General features: G+C 37.7%; 3 pseudogenes; 1 reads left to right on the forward strand and 2 right to left on the reverse strand.

The window, feature by feature from the left end:
- Positions 1–78: 78 nt before the first annotated feature.
- Positions 79–1,205, reverse strand: LOC120205538 (annotated as a pseudogene).
- Positions 1,206–1,438: 233 nt separating this feature from the next.
- Positions 1,439–5,078, forward strand: LOC120205541 (annotated as a pseudogene).
- Positions 3,271–7,188, reverse strand: LOC120205540 (annotated as a pseudogene).
- Between the last annotated feature and the right edge of the window lie 12,326 nt (positions 7,189–19,514).

The raw sequence follows: 19,514 nt of genomic DNA on the forward strand, positions 1-19,514 counted from the left end.
AAATAGTTTACCTCGAATTGGGTAATACTTGGGACCTGATTTGCATAAAACAAGCCCTTCAACAACAAGGGAAGAACTTCAGGTTTTTTTGTAGAAATCCGTGGCTGGGTTTGCGTTGTAAATAGGGTGTTCTTTGTCTTCTGGTTGCTGCTGATAGAAGTCATTTTTAGCGCCATGATCAGGCTTTTCTTCATTTTCTGTTTCGGGTTTTCCTTGTCTTCTGGCTGTGGTTTATAGTAATTGGCTTGGTTCCATAATCAGGCTTTCTTCTGCTTGACTCTGCCTTTTCTAGTTGTGGTTGATAGACTGGTTTTGTGCTATAACCTGGCTTCTGTCTCTTCTGGCATTGGTTTTTCCTTGTCTTCTGGCTGTGGTTATAGTAATTTGGCTTGGTTCCATAATCAGGCTTTCTTCCTGCTTTGACTCTACCTTTTCTGGTTGTGGTTGATAGACTGGTTTGTGCTATAACCTGGCTTTTCTGTCTCTTCTGGCATTGGTTTTTCCTTGTCTTCTGGCTGTGGTTGATAGTAATTTGGCTTGGTTCCATAATCAGGCTTTTCTTCCTGCTTTGACTCTGGCTTTTCTGGTTGTGGTTGATAGACTGGTTTTGTGCTATAACCAGACTTTTCTCTCTCTTCTGGCATTGGCTTCTCTTTCTCTTGATCTGGCTGTGGTTCATAGTAATTTGGCTTGGTGTTATAATCAGGCTTTTCTGGTTGTGGTTGATAGACTGGTTTTGTGCTATAACCAGTCTTTTCTGTCTCTTCTGGCATTGGCTTCTCTTTCTCTTGATCTGGCTGTGGTTTATAGGAGTTATACTTAGTGCCATAATCACTCTTTTCTTCCTGTTTTAACTCGGCTTTTCTGGTTGTGGTTGGTAAACTGATTTTGTGCCGTAACCGATGCTTGCTGTAGCTTCTAACAATGGTTTTCCCTTCTCTTCTGGCTGTGATTTATAGACATAAGGCTTCTCTTCCTTTTCTAGCTGTTGTTGTTTGACCGGCTTTGCAGTACCATAATCATAAGATTGTGTTTTGGATGAATCATAAGCACCATAGTCATTTGCAGAAGCAATGACAAGCAATGAACATAAAAGCAAGGAGGCAGCCAACAATGGCAGGCAATAGCCATGGTTTCCCAACTGTTAACTACCAAGACAAAGAGAAGAAAGATGATGATGGGATGAAGTGCAAGGTTACCTTCATTGTCCTTTATATATTGGAATGTCTGTAATGCGCCCATGATTAAGAAATAAAAGAATTTGGGTTTAGAATTACTTGGTTGCACGATGGTTAACATATATGCAGACTTGAGTACCACTAACTTGTAATGCCAAAGCTACATCAATTGAACTGAGATTTCCTGCTGGAGAAGTCAAATCTTCACATTAGTAATAGAGTGCAACTGGAGCTATATGATTTTAATTTTTTTTAAAAGTTCTGAACAATTAATAGAAGCTCATGCTGATGTTATGTCGTAGTCATGATAGAATTGGATATTCTATGGACTTGTTATTCCGTTTGTAGCTTAGCACAAGAACTTGTTCTTTTAATGTTCAATTTTGATCATGTGCGTATTTGAAATTGGAATTGCAGGCCAGAATATAAGGAAGCTGGTTAAAGATGGTTTTATCATCAGGAAGCCAACCAAATTCACTCTCAATCACGTGCACGTCGCATGAAGGAGGCAAGAGAAAGGGACGTCACTCTGGATATGGTGTTTTTTCTTTGTATACTATGGTTCTTAGATTTGCTGGATTTAATGTTATTTGTCGATGGAGAGTAGGTTGACATGCTTACAGATTCTGTTTCGGATTATATTCTAGAATCTTGATTAAGTGTCATGTTTTCAAAGTTCTGATGTCCAAAATCATTTTATTAAAGATGAAATGAAGTAATGTGGGGATACTTAACACAAGAGTAATCGTTTGTTAGCCATCAAAGACTGTGATTCATATTGTGTAATTTATGCATATATAGATTAGCTGGGTTTTTATATTTTCATTCTGGTTTAGGTAAGCGCAAGGATACAAGGGAGGCGAGGTTGCCCTCAAAGATCTTGTGGATGAGGAGGATGCGTGTTCTGAGACGCTTGCTTCGTAAATATAGGGAATCAAAGAAGATTGACAAGCACATGTACCATGACATGTACATGAAAGTCAAGGGTAATGTGTTTAAGAACAAGAGAGTTCTCATGGAGAGCATCCACAAATCTAAGGCTGAAAAGGCCCGAGAGAAGACATTGGCTGACCAGTTTGAAGCAAAGAGGGCTAAGAATAAGGCAAGCAGGAAAGAAAATTCGCTCGGAGAGAGGAGCGTTTGGCCCAGGTAAGAACATTCGTATCGTGTGGTTCTTTGAGTAGCAACGAGCATAATGGGATGCTTTACATGGAATAGATATGTGGATTTATTTTCCTTCTGAAGTTACGACTTGGGTTCTTATGTTTATTTCCCCCCCCCCTTAATCTCTTTAGGGACCTGGAGGAGGAAATAAGCCAGTTGCAGCACCACCTGCGGCAGCTGCTCAACCAGCCGTGTAAGTTGTATTTGATTTTGCATTTCTTTGCTAAAGTATCAGTGTTTTTAAGCAAATTCAAGTTTCTTAATAATAAATATAATATTAAAAATATAATTCTGTACTTGATTTGATTTGATTTCTTTTGATTATTTTATTATAATATTAAAAATATAATATAATATTATTAAAAAATATATTTTAAATATTTTAATAATTAATATTTTGATTAAAATGATATTAAAATATTTTATTAATATTAAATTCATAATATAAAATTATTTTGAGTATTTATTTTGAAGTGATACGTTCGGACACTTCGGAAAATCAGACCGTAAGTTATTTTTCAAAAACACAAAGGAAATTTGTTACCAGGAAAATGTTTTACGTTGACCAATCAGTTTTCCTCCAACCAAACACTGGAAACATTTTCCAAAAAACGAATTACGTGAAACAAACACGGAATTTCGGGGAAAAACCAAGGGAAAACCAATTCCGTAATTGGTTTTTCCCCAAACAAACATACCCTTAATTTAGATATTTAAATATAGAAAAATGGTTTAAGGTATTGTTTTTAGATCAAGATTTTCAAAATCACTAGTAAAATCTATAAAATGCTCAAGTGACCCATGGTGTAAATCTTCGAACAATATCTTCAGTGTGTTTCTGACCAAACTTGGTTGTGCTTCCAAATCCCATCTCGTTAACTGGCTTGCTTATAGCAGCTTTTATCAGGGGAAATTATCAAACATTTGCTCGTTGCAACTTTAGCCCCTCAATCATCTAAAGACTTCTTTGGTATCGCGCAATAGATGAAACGCCGCCCCTGTTGTTGTCTCTTAAGGTAGGTTTCTGTGCGGTCAGATCTGCACTTCCATGATAAGCTCTAACTTGGAGGTGGATAGATGAATCATTCGGGTTATTACAGATCCCGAGCTTGACAAGGAATGTCGCTATGCTACCTTTGTTAAGGCCTTCACTCTCCATCCATATGTGGCCTCCCATCAGATTCACAAGCCTGTGATTCAAACATATAAGTGAATGTGGTATAAATCTGGGGATTGTTGATCGAATCACTAGTTTTTTTATTCAACCAGTTAGGCCAGTTGAACCATCGATTCAATAATAAATTTTTCTTTTATCAAGTCCCTTGACTATTAAAAGTTATAAATTATCACCCGTCTATTCATTATATTTCAAAATCATCTTTTTTCCATTAAAATTGACATTTCTAGCATTATGATTGAGATATAATAGTCGTTCGAGATTTTGATATCATATTTTATCTTATCACAGTCAGTAAGTTAACATTTAGCTTAGAATATCGTTAATTTTTTAACGAAAAAGGATGAGTTTGAAATATAATGAATAATTAGGTGATTATTTTATAACTTTTAATCGTCAAGAAATTCAACAAAGTAACATTCTATAGTTAGAGTATCATTTTTTAATTTTAATAGTCCAATACTTACTAAAATAATACTCTGTATTTGATGGACTATTGTATACTTTACCCTAAATTTTAATGGTTTGTATAATTTTGACCTTATCCTACCATTTAATCAGGCAGTTAAGTCTGATTTTTGACAACCATAGTATAAGCATCTTTTATACTACTGTGATTTGTCCGATTATAAGGGTAAATACCAAATATTTCATGTGCGGAGGATTTTCAGAGATTTTTTATTTACCTTCTACAAATGGCAAGTCCAAGTCCAGCACTTCCACCACTATTTTGACTGGATCCACTACGCGGCTGTGCAAATTTAGTAAAAAGAAGTGGTATATCTTGTGGCAGAACACCACAACCAGAGTCCTTAACCTGCCACAGATTAGATGATAGGATATAGGCTTAAGCATCATGCGATATTAAGCTAGAAAAGCTCCAGCTGATCTCCACAACAACAGTACATGGATGGTGCAGTTAAGTAGAATAGAAGCAAAACAAATTGAAATGAAGTTTAACTGAAGTAGTCAAGAACCTGCACTCGTAAGTAGAAGTGGCCTTGACTTGACACTGGATAAAATTATGGAGGTCGCCAGTCTCTTAACGTCTCCGGTTTCGCAACTGACGCTATAATTGAAACATAACCCTCCTTTGTGAACTTCACAGCATTCCCCATGATGTTTAAAATGGTTTGCATAAGCCGTTTCTTATCGCCAACAGCGTACATTGGCAAATCGGTTGCCAGGATCATGGTCATGGATAGCTTCTTTATGGATGCAATGGGCTTGATCAGATTAATGGCCTGAAATTATAGAAATATTGCAAAAGCAAATTTATTGCAATTTCTATGCTAAAATGTACAAAAACACCATTGGTTACCTCTTTGAAGATTCCATGAAGATTGAACATTCCAAGTCTAATTCTAGGCTGCCATCTTCGTGTCTTGAGAGATCGAGGACATCATTGATTAGGGTTGCCAAAAGGTTGCTACTCTTCAGCACCGTCTCTATCATAACTCTTTGTTCTGGAGTTGGATCAGTCTCTAAAGAAGCGAGCACAATGCAATGATTGCATGCATTGGTGTGCGCATCTCATGGTTCATTACAGCTAAGAAATCGTTTCGTGCATGAATTGCCTTCTCGGCCTCTCGACGAGCCAAGTCTAAAGCAACATTTTGCTCCATAAGCTGATCACGTGCACGCATGGATTCCTCCAGAATAGCGGCATGCGAAAGAGCAACGGCAACCTGTACATATATCACCATTATAAGAATCAAAGTCTCTTAATAGGTTAATGTGTTTTCCAACTAGACTAAGGAGCAAGAACATCAAGGGCAGTCACTGAAGCTTTTCAAAAATGAATTCATAAACTTACAGCCAAGCGCAAAATTAAACTGAAGGTGAGCATTTCATTAAGACATCAAATAAGCAGCCAATGAAAGAAAGCACATAAATCATAAGATGACCTGATATGCCACAACTTCGACAAGTTCCAATTCATGGTCTCGCCATTTTCTGGCACTGTCTGTGGGGAGAATAAGAATCATGACTGCATAGCTTTTCGCAGAGAGCTCAGGCCAGTCATTAATTTGGAAATTTGAGAGATGAAGAAGGGGTAACCTAACAGCAACAACCTCTGGTGGCACATATCTTCCGACTAGAGGCCTGATCTTGGCAAGTGGGCAGGTATAGGGTATATGCACTGCTTGAGCATTATTGAATACTTCGTTGACAATAGGAAGATTTATCGGCACAGTAGATCCAACTTGTATTTGGTAATTTAGTGTATGTGAATGTTGCAGATTTATACCAGTCCTTGATGGCATCCACAGGACACATTCCTCCAGGCCCAAGGTCCTACCCAATTCAACAAGAGTAGTCTTCAATATCGTGTGCCTGTCGAGTGTGCTTCTAATTTCATGAGTTAGCATCCTTACATGCCGTCCAGTTTCTTCTTGAGTGAGAATAAGACCCATTTCTCTGTCAAGCTCTTCGGCTTTGTTCCTCAGAAATAATTCTCGAGTTTTAACACTCAACAGGTCGGGAATAATGTGCACAAGCATCAAAGCAGTCGCACACGATACAACAGCACATGCGACCTTGGCAATGGTCATCGCCATAGCGACGACTTTCGAATGCATAGTGAATGTCCACAGGTTTATAAATTGTGTTGCGCCGCAAAGAATGATAAAAGCACCGAATTGCATAAGCACCCATCGATACAGGAAGAATGCAGATTTTTTAACAAAATAAATAACCTCGAGGGGAATTGAGAAATATGCAAGAGCGATTAGAACATCTGATATGTACTGATATTTGACAAGCAATTCTTCAGGTGGCCACGGTGAGTCAATACAATCACAAGTCTCCATTATGTGAAAACAACAGCGCCAAATCTGACAAAAAAAATCAAGAAGAAAAAGTCATAAATGAGCTAAAAATGCGAAACTTCATTGAATCGGTTGTATCTTGACAGATGTTCATGTTTGTCCAGATTTTTGCATTCATATTTGACAGAATATTGCACCAAATCAATATATATATATATATATATATATATAGAGAGAGAGAGAGAGAGAGAGAACAATGAAACAATAAGATTCCATTAGAAGATTTATATTTTCCTACAAATTCATTTAGCATAAGATTCCATTCAAACATTTTGAAGTGCTTCGTCCTATAAATATTCTTCTTCATCGCTTCTCCATCTTTATACACAAAAAGGCAGCGATTCAACATTTAGCCTTTCGAAGAGAATTTGTTCTTAAAAGCCTTTCTAAAAGAAAACATAGCTAGTGAGTGATCACGCCACTAAATTAGTGATATGGACTGGATTCAATGGAACTTATCTTTCTCGAGAAAGAAAACTCGTGTTTTTTCTTTTTCATTAAAACATTTTCTCTCGAACCAAACACGACTAAAAAAAACTCGAAACACAAGAAAAAAAAAAGCGCGATCACAGCAATCCAGTTCTGAACTCATTAACCAAAACATGATCTACAGTAAATTAAAAAAAATGCAAGAAGACAAAAGCTAACCTAAAGAGAAATACAAATCAGTATAGAGAATAAAAAATAATGGAATTGGAAATGGATTATCAGTGCAAGTGAAGACAGAAGAGGAGGATGGACGGCCAGATATCAGCTGCGGACGTCTGTAGCCTGATCCATTCGTCCATTAATGAAGATTTTTCTTTTGGTTAATATCGAGCTTCTTTGCTTGATACTGTTAAACTTGCAACTTAGAGAGAAGAGGAAGAAGAACCGGTAAAAATACAAAATGAAAATAGGGAGAGGTGGGAAAATGAGTTATAAAGTGGAGGGACTGGCAAAAGTATAAACGGAAAAGGCTTCACGGACAAGGCAAGGCGACGCACGAATTCAAAATGGAGATATTACACGTGCGGTACCTGACTTGGATTTTCCTTTTCAGTAATTTTCTTTCTTTTACGATCTTACTCGCACGTGTGAGTTTATTTATATATGGTTGATGAATTAAATAATTTTATTAAGATGTTGTTATTATAAGGTAATATTTAATTAATTTTTATTATTATTTAATAATAAATATTCAAACACAATTATAAATGATGTATTCCAATTAATTTATATGGTAAATTAAATAATACTTTAAAAACAATTTGGTATACACATGATATAAATATTTACGCACCTTAAAATAAACTAATATATATACATATAATATTTCTCATTTCGTCCCATTAAATCTATCTATTTTAGTTTTTAAAATTATTACATTAGGACAAGCAAAACTAAAATTAACTTGTTTATATTTTGAAAAATCTTAGTTTTCTCTTATTGGTGTATGGTTTATCTCTTTTTTTCGTCTTTGTTGATCGGCAACGATATTAACTTTAATGTTGATTGTATATCATCAGTATTTATTATCTTTTTTATATTATATCTCTTTTCTTCTTCTTTTTATTTTTAATAACTCTATCTTTATGTGTTGTTTTCATTTGCTTTCATGACACGTTTTCTCTTTCTTTCTTTTTTGAGAAATTTCAATATTTTTGGGTCCTATGGTCATTTTTTTATTTACTTTTTTTTTCTTAAGGATTGATTTGACATCGTCGTGACTGATTAAGATAACACTTATCTGATGTATTATTGATATTCCTTGCTTTGGACACTCAAAGTGGATTTAGACACATGTTTTTTCGTTCGTGGATAACTTTTTACGTCGCTCGAGTCAGATTATGATTTGTCGATGATCTTTCAATATTTTGATCCCCTTTTATGGTTTCTTTACTGATGTGATCATATCATTTGTATTTATCTTTGTTCGAGTTTCTTGGTTATATTTTTAATCTTTTTTCGTATGATCTTTATGATCTTAAGTTGTTAATTATGTTTGAATGATTATGAAAAGTTGTTCTAATTATGTGGTTAATTTACAATTTAATCGTAAATCTTTATTGTAATTTAAAATATTATTTTATTTGAATAAAATTATTTACTTCCATTCAAAAATATAACAAATACTTTTTTAAGTTGACATATTCAAAGAGTAAGTATCCTACTAATATTTAAATTAAATAATATATTTAATTTGCAATGGTTAAAAGATAAACTCCTTTTATTATTCAAACTTAAACATATATTATTTTAATTTAAAATATACAAAAGTATATAATTATCTTTTAATATTCAAAATTAAAAAGATAACAAATATATTTTTAAATTAACTTATTAAAGAGTATTTATCCTACTAATATTCAAATTAAAAAATTATCTTTTAATTACAATAATAAAAAAACTATAAATTTAATATAAATATTAAATTCATCAATTAAATTTATTTTTTTATTTGTTCCGTTAGAACATTATTTGATTTGATAAGTCTTATTCTTAATTATGTGTATTAATAAAAGTAATGATTAAAAGTAAAATATATTTATATAATTCGTTAGTTTAGTGAGGTGATATATTATATCTCTAAAATAAGATTAGATGTTCAAAATTTGATGATTGCGAATGGAGCAAACTGAGTTGGGAGGGTCGCCCTTATCTTTGCAATATCCGATCCAGATTAATCGATCAATAGATCAGATATCGGTGGTTATACTAAAGAAATTAAAATATCTTTTGAAATATTTTTCCTTAAATTAAAGGGTAAAATAAACAAATGGACCCCAACTATAAGGTAATGCTTTTTATGAGTACATCGACTATTAAAAATTACAAAATGGTATCTCGGTTATAGAACGTTGTTTTGTTGAATCTTTTTACTATTAAAAGTTATAAAATGGCCACTCTATTGTTTAATATGTTCTAAACTCATCTTTTTTGTTAAAAAATATAACGGCAATATGAGTTAGATGTTAATCTGCTGAATGAGATATGATAAAATTTGATCTCAAAGTCTAAAAAAATTATCATGTCTCACTCAACAGATTAATATCTTACTCAGATTGTTGTAAAAAAATTTAATGGAAAACAATGAGTTTAGAATATACTAAATACTCGGATAACCATTTTGGAATTTTATGACCGATTGAATAATTTTATATGACTCTGAATATGAAATGATATGAATTTAAAAATAATTAAAAAAATTAAAATCTATATTAGTTCAAAAACATTATTCAATTTATCAACTACCAACTGGTTTAGTGAGATGAGAAATTATATTTTTTAAATAATATCAGTGATTCATATATTAAAGTTTTCGTATGGGGCAAACTGGGTTAGAAATATCGTCCCTATAATGAGCTTCTATAAAATCTGATCTGGATTAGTTCGATCAATAGATCTAGATTAGTTCGATCAATAGATCATATACTTGTGACTAATTAAAAAAATATCCAATTTCAAAATCAACCCAATGTAACTCGTGCGTACACAATTCTAATAGACACGTCCAAGATTTATTGTGTGGATCTCAAGAGAGACTTAACAAACCTTTAGCAACCCATGGAGAGTAATTTGATATGGAAATACCAGGCCTCGTGTAAATTAAACGCGGACACTGCGGTACAGCGTGCATCGCTACTGATCCGCAAACTGTGCGGATGAATTTCATAAGGGTGCGGCCCAAAAGTAGGTTTTTGTTTTCTAGGATATTCAATCAATTGATCGATTAATTCGGATCAGATATTGCAGAAGCAAAGACGATTATCCCAATCTAATTTTTTTTTTATAAGTAAAATTTTATTCATCCAAAGAATGCAGACTAGCTGCAACAACCATAACCCATCAACCCATTACATCAAACCCCAATCTATACACAACTGTCTATTTACTGCATCTAGCCTATTTGAAGACACTTAATTTCGTTTATGTTTTAAATAATATTACATATTGTAACATTGTTAAGTTTATCTACAGGCCCAATGTTCGGCCCAGTTTACGCAGTAACCCTAGTTCATGGTTCCCAACTGAGCGCCGCATACCCAGGGACTCCCCATGCTCCACGCCTCGCCAGCCGCTCAACACACCCGGTTCTCTCGGTCACAAGCAACGGTCGTGGGTTCCAAGCAACTAACAAGCATTCAAACAATGAGTTTCAGTTTGTTTAGGACTCTATGACTAAAAATAGGATGTAAATAAACTATAAATGGATGTAATCAGAACCCATCAAGGGGGTTTTTTTTTTTTTTCACCAGAGGTTAGGCACAAAAATACGCACAAAGATACTAGGACGAGAGAGAGGTCACGAAAACACCACAGAAAATCAAAACAAACTCAAAGTATTTGCAAACGATTCGCACAGAAATAAAAAGGTAGCATTTCTTTTTACCTTTGTTCGTTCATCTCTTCCTTTGCATGTCGGTTTATGCTTGTGGTTTGGCTTGAAAACGACCAAAAAGATGCGGCCGATGACTTTGGGGTAAAGTTTTCCAAAACTTTATTGCTAGATCTACTCCCCGAGGCCGATTTTTTTGAAAGATTTATGGTGATTTTTGGAAAGAAATTTCGAAGAGCTTTATAAAAAACAAAAAATTTTATTTTTGCCGCCGATGAACAGCGACCGGCGCCGTTCAACGACAGCGGCGAGGCGGCATGGGACGGCGTAAGGCCGGTTTCTGGGAACTCACGGCCAGTGTTCTTCATGGCCTAAGAACTGATGAGAGAATGGAGAGAAAAGGGAGGGGGTTTCAGCGAGAGAGGGGAGAAATGAAATATTAAAACAAATATTTGACTTATAAATGCGACCCGTACACGACCCGCGCGACCCGATCCATCATCAGAGGATCCGTGCGTTTTTATTTAAAAGGGGGTAAACCCGTTTTGACTCCCTCTGTTTTAAAAAACATTTAATTTGGTCCCCAAACCGGTTTAATTCCCTTGGTTATCTTCTAATTCGGCCACCTGACTTTATTTCGTTTCATTTCACTCCTTTATACTTATATATATTTTTATTATATTTCGTATTTACTATATATATATATATATATATATATATATATATTGAATTTTTATTTGTTTACGCTATATTGTATTATATTCTTATGTTTATATATATATATATACATTACCTATTTTCCTTTATTTATATGTTATTTTATTATATATACTACTCATATCTTTCTTCATCTTCTTTGTTTTTACATTTTTTCACATACATTTTTATTTATTTGTTTATATTTTTTTCATTTCTTTCCTTTTTCTTCATTTGAATTTTCGTATTTACTATTTACTTACATATATATATTTGAATTTTTATTTGTTTACGCTATATTCTTATGTTTATATATATATATATATATACATTACCTATTTTCCTTTATTTATATGTTATTTTATTATATATATACTACTCATGTCTTTCTTCATCTTCTTTGTTTTTACATTTTTTCACATATATTTTTATTTATTTGTTTATATTTTTTCCATTTCTTTCCTTTTCCTCATTTGAATTTTCGTATTTTTCCTTGCATATTTTATTCATATTTATTCGTATTTCATTCTTTCTTTTTTGTGTACATTATATTTATTTATTCGTTTGTTCGCTTTTTTTTATCTAACATTTTTTAACTCTTAAGGGGAATTTTCACCAATCAGAGGTAAGCTTCGGATCAATATTTTACCTTTTAATTTAAATTACAATTTTCTTAATTTAAGACAACTGGAAATCACGTAGTACCGAAAGGGCAGTTCAAGGGTGCTAATCCTTCCTTGACTGTAACCGACTCCCGAATCAGACATATCTTTGGTAAGACGCAGATCAGGTAAGAAATAAGGTATCCGGTTAACCTATTTATTTTTAAATAAATAATCGGTGGCGACTCCTAATTCATTTTCCTAAGTCGAAGCCCAATTCTGGGGCCCAACCGAAAGACGGTTGCGACAGTTTGGCGATTCCGCTGGGGACAAGGTAAGCGAGTCAGGCTAAGGTAATTTCCAGTTGTCTTTTTAACGAAAAGGGTAAGTTTAAATTTTAAGGTAAAATTTCGATCCTTATTGCTTACTTTTGATTATATTTTTCGAGTAAATAGTTGTACTAATCGTTTTCTCATGATTTCAGCTTTCCAAACATTTTTCATCTAAGGCTCTAAACCCGAGCTCCGAACCCGTTTTAAGTGGGGGTGAAAGCGACGCCTTCGTGTGAATTTATTCACCGTATGGGCCTAGCAAGTAGCCTTCGGGATTCATATACCTTATGCCTTCGTGTGAATTTATTCTCCGTATGGGCATAAGGGAATGTGTCCCCTCGAGTTTAACTTAGTCCACACAAGCCTGTGATGGGTTTCGGACTAAGGGTCTGGTCGGTCCAAGGGGACGCCAGCAAGGAGAACTCGAGTACCGTTTTTAGAACCCAAACCGGGAGGCTTTGAATATATAGAGCCTACCCCAAAACCACATTCCAAACCTAGGACATTTCTTTCCTAACCTTTTTTTATGTTTTTTCATTTACCATTTATTTTTATTTATTTTATCTATTTCTATTTTACTAACGTTTTTGCCTTTGTGTTTGTTTTCTAGCATTTGCATCATTACAAGAGGCTATTGATCCCTAAAAAACGTTTGTTATACACAAAATAATTCGAGTTAATGGACAAAGGTGTTGTAATACAAGAGATTGAAAACGCTGAGGCACGACTATGGTCCGAGAAGGCTCAGAAAGAGAAGGGAGATAGTCTTCAGGGAAACTATGTGTCAGAACTGGTTAGTTATGCCGCTGTCAGCCTGAAACAGAATAATGTCCAGGAGCTGCGAAACTTTGGGACAGTTGGAAAAATGACAGAAAGCAGAAGTTCAGCCAACGATATGGTGATATCGCCCTCTTGCTCCATGTCAAGACTGATGAGCCCTTACTCCGAGCATTAATTCAATTCTGGAATCCGAGATATAGTTGTTTCACCTTTAACCAGGAAGACATGGTGCCTACTATCGAAGAGTATACTACTCTACTACACTGCGAAAGCATCAAGCTTGAGCGAGCCTACATTAAACACATCAAAAGTCAGCCCTTCAAGAATGCACTGGCCAAAGTTGCAGGAGTAGATGAGAAATGGGTAATCGATCGGACTCAGCGTAGAGGCGGTGGAGAAGGAATTGAATGGATACACATAAAGCAACTAATGAAAAACCACCCTGATGAGTGGAAGACTATAGACCTTTTTGCACTGGGTCTGTACGGTTTGATTATCTTTCCGAAAGCTTTGGGGTGCATTGACGTTGCCGTGGTGGAACTATTTGAGCAACTTTCTAAACGAGTTAACCCAGCACCGGCCATCTTGGCCGAGACCTTTCGATCGCTCAACCATTGCCGAAGAACTGGCGGAGGAAGATTTACCGGGTGTATTCAGCTCCTTCAGGTCTGGATTCACAGCCACTTCTGGAAGACTAACGGAGTTGCCTACCGCCGTTTCAGCACCACCTATTCACCTCTAGGTGAATTTATTACCTTAAAATGGCATGAAGGCGCCTCGAAAGAAAAATGGATGAAGGTCTTTACGCATCTTCAAGACCGAGATATTGTTTGGAGAGCCCCTTGGTTATTCCTCAGTGATGTTCTTTTCGGTGTGGTGACTCCGACACTGTGACCTTACTTGGACTTTGGGGAGCAGTCGGGTATGCTCCGCTATTAGCACTTAGACAGTATGGAGCACGTCAGTTTGTCCCAGTAACATGCAGGTTAGCTAGGTCAGAGTTTGAGTATCACGGCGACAGCTATAAGAAGATGATCAAAGAGGCAGCCGAATCGTGGAGGAAAGTATTCCGGATGGATGTTGTAGCTGCCAGAAGCATGCTCACTCCGGATTATATGGAGTGGCGAAGATTGAGAAAGAATGACAATATCCCGGTGCCAGACTGTGATGACACCCGGACCATGGAAGAACATCTCAGGCATGTCCCTTCTGAACTCGAGATAGCCAAGACCGAGTTTGAAGCCGTGAATAATGAGCTGAAGCAAAGGATAAAGGAACTTGAAGCTGAACGTTATCAGTGGAAGCTTGATGCTGACTCTCAGAAAGATCGGGCAGAAAAACTGGAAAAAGAACAAAAAAGAGTCCGTTTTGAGCTCGAAGACTTGAGAAAGGGGTATCAAGATAAGGTCAAGGATAACTCCAAGCTGAAGGTAACCTCTGAATACTGGAAAGAAGAAGCTCATAGCCTGAAAAGGAAGTTCGAGGGGCCTGATGAGAGAGCTTGGAAAGAACAAACAAAGACTGCCCAAAGACGCTTGGCAGATAGTCAATATCAGAACCAACGCTTGAGAATTCGGGTAGCTGACTTAGAGAAACAACATGAGAAAGATGGCAAGACGATAGCTGAGTTAGAAGCTATTATAGATGGGTTCAACAGGCAAGCAAACGAGCTTCAGATGGTGCCCTTCGACGGAGGACTACAATGGCGTTTCCGTTGGGAACAAGCACAACGAAGGGTGAGGGCCCGAGACGCAACCATCCGAGATTTCCTGGATCAAATGCAAAAAGCAGCCCGTCATCTTCACGGCCTAGCAAGGGAAGCTGGTGTGGTTCGACAAGGCATTCAACCAGTGACAGATGAAGGCAGAAGACTTGTCAACCTACTGGAAGCTGTTCGGGGTCTAGAGGATTTAGTCCGAATGTACCTTTAATCTGTCTTTATGTCTCTAAAAGATAAAACATTTTGTCTGAATAAGGATTATTTATAATAATGAACACTTTTCTGGATCAATGCCTCCAATTGCATACATCATACATTGCATTTCTTGCATTTTATTTCATGTTTGTTTATTTTATATTTTCCATGTTTTTACATTCATATTAACTAACAGAACATGTCTCAGACACGAGCTTACCACCGCAAGCATCAGATACACATCACCCGCACAATACTCGAGCAAAAAAGAGACAAATGGAAGCCAGAATGGAGAAGATCGAAGAACACATGGCAAGATTCAAAAGGAGCTAGAAGATAAGATGGCTCAGAACAGTGAAAGTACTCTTGAGTCCATCAAGAAAAATCAGGAGTCCTTGGTCGACCAAATCGTAGCCAAGTTGTCAGGTCTACAGCAAGCTAGTGCATCAGGGGGCATCTCTTCCGAGGGGGTGGCCATACCACCAACCCCGCAAGTGGTTCTCTCACCCGGAATACCGGGGACGCATCTGCTACTAAAGGGAAAGCAGCACTACCCGGGGACTCATTCGCTACCAAAGCGAAAGTTACACCTGCTGTGAAGATACAAACTTCTACAATCATCCCTGATGATCATCCGGATGATTATAATGTCCCAGACTTTGACGAGGAGGATAAAGCCAAAAAGATGGAAGAAAAGATAAAAATATTAGAAGATCAAATAAAGATGGTCCAGGGAGACCATGATTATTATGGAGTGGACGCAATGGAGCTAAGCCTAGTTCCAGACTTGGTGCTTCCACCAAAGTTTAAAATTCCTGAGTTTGAGAAGTTCGACGGGAACAGCTGCCCTTCAGCCCATATCACTATGTTCTGTCGAAAGATGACAGGATATGGAGGGAATGATCAACTCCTGATCCATTGTTTTCAGGAGAGCCTGTCCGGTTCAGCTATTCGGTGGTACAACCAGCTTAGCCGAACTCATATCAAGACGTGGAAAGACTTAGCCAAGTCTTTCCTGGAGCAGTATAAGCATATCAACGATATGAGACCAGACCGGGTCATGTTACAAAGCCTGGAGAAGAAACACAATGAGAGTTTCCGACAATACGCACAGAGATGGAGGGATTTATCTGTGCAAGTTCATCCACCTTTGGATGAAAAGGAAACTAGAAAGCTGTTTGTACAGACCCTGAGGGCACCTTACTTCGGGCATTTGGTAGCAATCACGTCGGGGAGTTTTTCAGATTTTAGTCATGGCCGGCGAAATGATCGAGTTGGCCATTAAACAAGGAAGGATTGAGGGAGGAGACTCCAGTAAAAAGCCTCCCACGAAAAACAAGGAGCGAGAGATCAACAATGTGAACACCTACAACGTCAACAAGGGGGTTACGATCTCAAGCTCAAATTCCACAGCAGCTGTACCATCCGGTACTTCTAGACAGAACCAGAGAGAACCGAGAAGAGAAAGGGAAAGGGAGCAGTTTGACCCCATTCCCATGACGTATAAAGAATTATACCAACAGCTCTTCGACACTCATGTAGTGTCGCCTTATCCTATGAATCCAATAAATCCCCCTTACCCGAAATGGTATGACGAGAGCGCTCATTGTGAATACCATGGCGGTGTGCAGGGGCATTCGATTGAAAGTTGTCTCGCATTCAAGAGACTTGTGCAAAGAATGAGAAACAAGAATTGGATCACTTTCAACTCCGGAGCACCAAACGTCGCTCAGAATCCCTTGCCCAATCATCAGGAGACAGGAATCAATGCCATTACTACTGAAAGGGGAAGGAGAATTAAATCGAGTGTTTCGGAAATCAAATCTCCTTTGGCTTGGGTATGGAGCCAAATGGTAAAGGCAGGATTCCTTGCACCATATTCAGATACGATAGAAAATGAAGATGGTAACCATTGTTGTTACCACAATAAAGAAGGGCATAAAGTGCAAGATTGCCCAGAATTCAGATTGTTAGTCCAGCTCATGATGGATCGAAAGGAGTTGGAATTTTACGAAGACATTCAAGATTCTTGGGAAGCAGATGTTTGTGCCACCGGAGAATCATCAGATAGAAAATTTGGTAGGGGTAGTCCTTTGATAATTACCCCTAAGGCAAGCATGATAGTGACAACACCAGCCAAGGTGGTAATCTCCGCACCGCGGCCTTTTCAATATAAGGACAATCGGCAAGTGCCATGGAAGTACGAGTGTCAGGTGAGCACTTCCGGAGGAAGTAATAGTAAAGTGGGGCAAAGACCACTGGAGCCATTCAAAGAAGATGTGCTAGTCGTCAATGAACCTATAAAGGAGGAAGAAGCTAAAGAGTTCCTCAAGATCTTGAAGCACAGCGAGTACAACATTGTAGAACAGCTCCACAACTTACCTACACGTACTTCAATGCTAGCACTATTTTTAAGCTCGGAAGCACACCGAGAAGCGTTGTTGAATGTCCTTAATCAAACGTTCGTGCCACAAGACATACCAGTCCGCAAGATGGATCGACTGGTGAACAATATTCAAGCTGATAATCTCATCTCGTTTTCAGATGATGAGATTCCATCCGGAGGAAGAGGCCGAACAAAGGCGTTACATATTACTACCTACTGTAAGGGGCACGCTTTACCAAGTGTCTTAATCGATAATGGTTCAGCCCTGAACGTGATGCCTTCGATTACATTGAAGAGGCTACCAATAGATACCTCTCATATGAGGGCTTGTCAGAATGTGGTCCGAGCATTTGATGGGACCAAAAGAGAGGTAATCGGAAAGATTGAGGTACCATTGACCATCGGACCAGCCACCTATAATGTCGAGTTCCTTGTGATGGATATCATGCCGTCCTATAGCTGTCTTTTGGGAAGGCCGTGGATTCATCAGGCAGGTGCAGTACCCTCCACGTTGCACCAGAAAGTTAAATTTGTCATTGACGGGGCCTTGGTAATTATCAACGCTGAGGAAGATATCGTGGCAAGCGTGACCACGGAGGCTCCATACATCGAAGTAGACGAGGAAGCGGTAGAATGTTCATTCCGCTCCTTGGAGTTTGTGAATGCCACATTTGTGGCAGAAGGAAAGAGAATCCCAAGACCTCGACTCTCCAAATGCACAAGGATGGAGATCAAGCAAACCCTAGGTCGAGGCGCCAGAACCGGGAGAGGTTTTGGGAAATATTTGCAAGGGATGATCAATCCTGTCATTCCTATCCCAAAATCAGACCAATTTGGGCTCGGTTTTCAGCCCGGTTATCATGAAAAGAGAAAGGAAATCCAAAAGAACCGGGAGAGAAGGTTAGCTAGATTGACTGGAAACGAACTCCAATGGAAGCCTATGACATTCCCGCCGCTTTTCAGAACATTCAAGTCAGGTGGTTATGTGTTTGAGACCACCACATCCGAGTTAGAAACGGCTCTGGAAGATCTGTACGTTAATGCCGTGACCACAGAAGATGTTGACAACGGAGATAGATCTGGGATATGCCTTCTGCCACATGGGTTCGTGCCTAGCAGTTGGTCGGTGGAAGAACTACCTGTGGTTTACAAGAATCTTTCAGAGTAATATTCGAACTATCCCTATTTGCCTATACCCGGGGCAATAGGTGATCTTTTGTAAGGGTGAATAAATATTTTGTTTAAGTTTAATAAAGGATGCATTTTTTCTTTTCCATGGCAAACAAAATTTTCTTTTATTTATTATCTATCTCCCTCATTCCAGTACTTCATTTCCAGTTACTCTCAAAGTTAGTTCTTGACCATTCCGTGTGGGATATTATCCTCTCACACATACACATCTTCCTCCTTTCAGGTTCCCAGATAACGATAATGTGGGCACTAATGACCCTGATCCGGAGGTGGATTTGAATCAACCATTTGTCTTGGGGAATTTGAAGAATGCGATAATGAAGAAGAGTACAACTTGCCTACCGAATTGTTGAGAATGATAGAAAAAGAAGAAAAGCAAATACTGCCACATGAGGAGGCGATCGAAGTCTTAAATTTGGGCACTGAGGAAGATCGAAAGGAGGTTAAAATCGGTACAACTCTTTCGACTGAAGCAAGAAAAAACCTGATAGCCTTACTTCAGGAGTACGAAGATGTGTTTGCTTGGTCGTATCAAGACATGCCGGGACTAGACACAGATATGGTAGTTCACAAACTGCCAATCAAACCAGAATTCAAACCAGTGCAGCAAAAACTGAGAAGAATGCGACCAGAAATGCTCCTTAAGATCAAGGAAGAAGTCAAGAAGCAATTTGATGCTGGTTTTCTCCAAGTGGCCAAATACCCTGAGTGGGTGGCCAACATAGTGCCTGTGCCGAAGAAGGACGGGAAAGTACGCATGTGTGTCGATTACCGGGACCTTAATAAGGCCAGTCCCAAGGACAACTTTCCTCTGCCACACATAGACACTCTGGTGGACAATACGGCTGGGAACGCCTACTTTTCATTCATGGATGGATTTTCGGGGTATAATCAGATCAAGATGCATCCCGAAGACATGGAGAAGACCACTTTCGTCACAATGT

Source organism: Hibiscus syriacus, unplaced genomic scaffold, assembly GCF_006381635.1.
Source record: "Hibiscus syriacus cultivar Baekdansim isolate YM2019G1 unplaced genomic scaffold, ASM638163v2 tig00012523_pilon, whole genome shotgun sequence".
In the NCBI taxonomy this organism is placed as follows: domain Eukaryota; kingdom Viridiplantae; phylum Streptophyta; class Magnoliopsida; order Malvales; family Malvaceae; genus Hibiscus; species Hibiscus syriacus.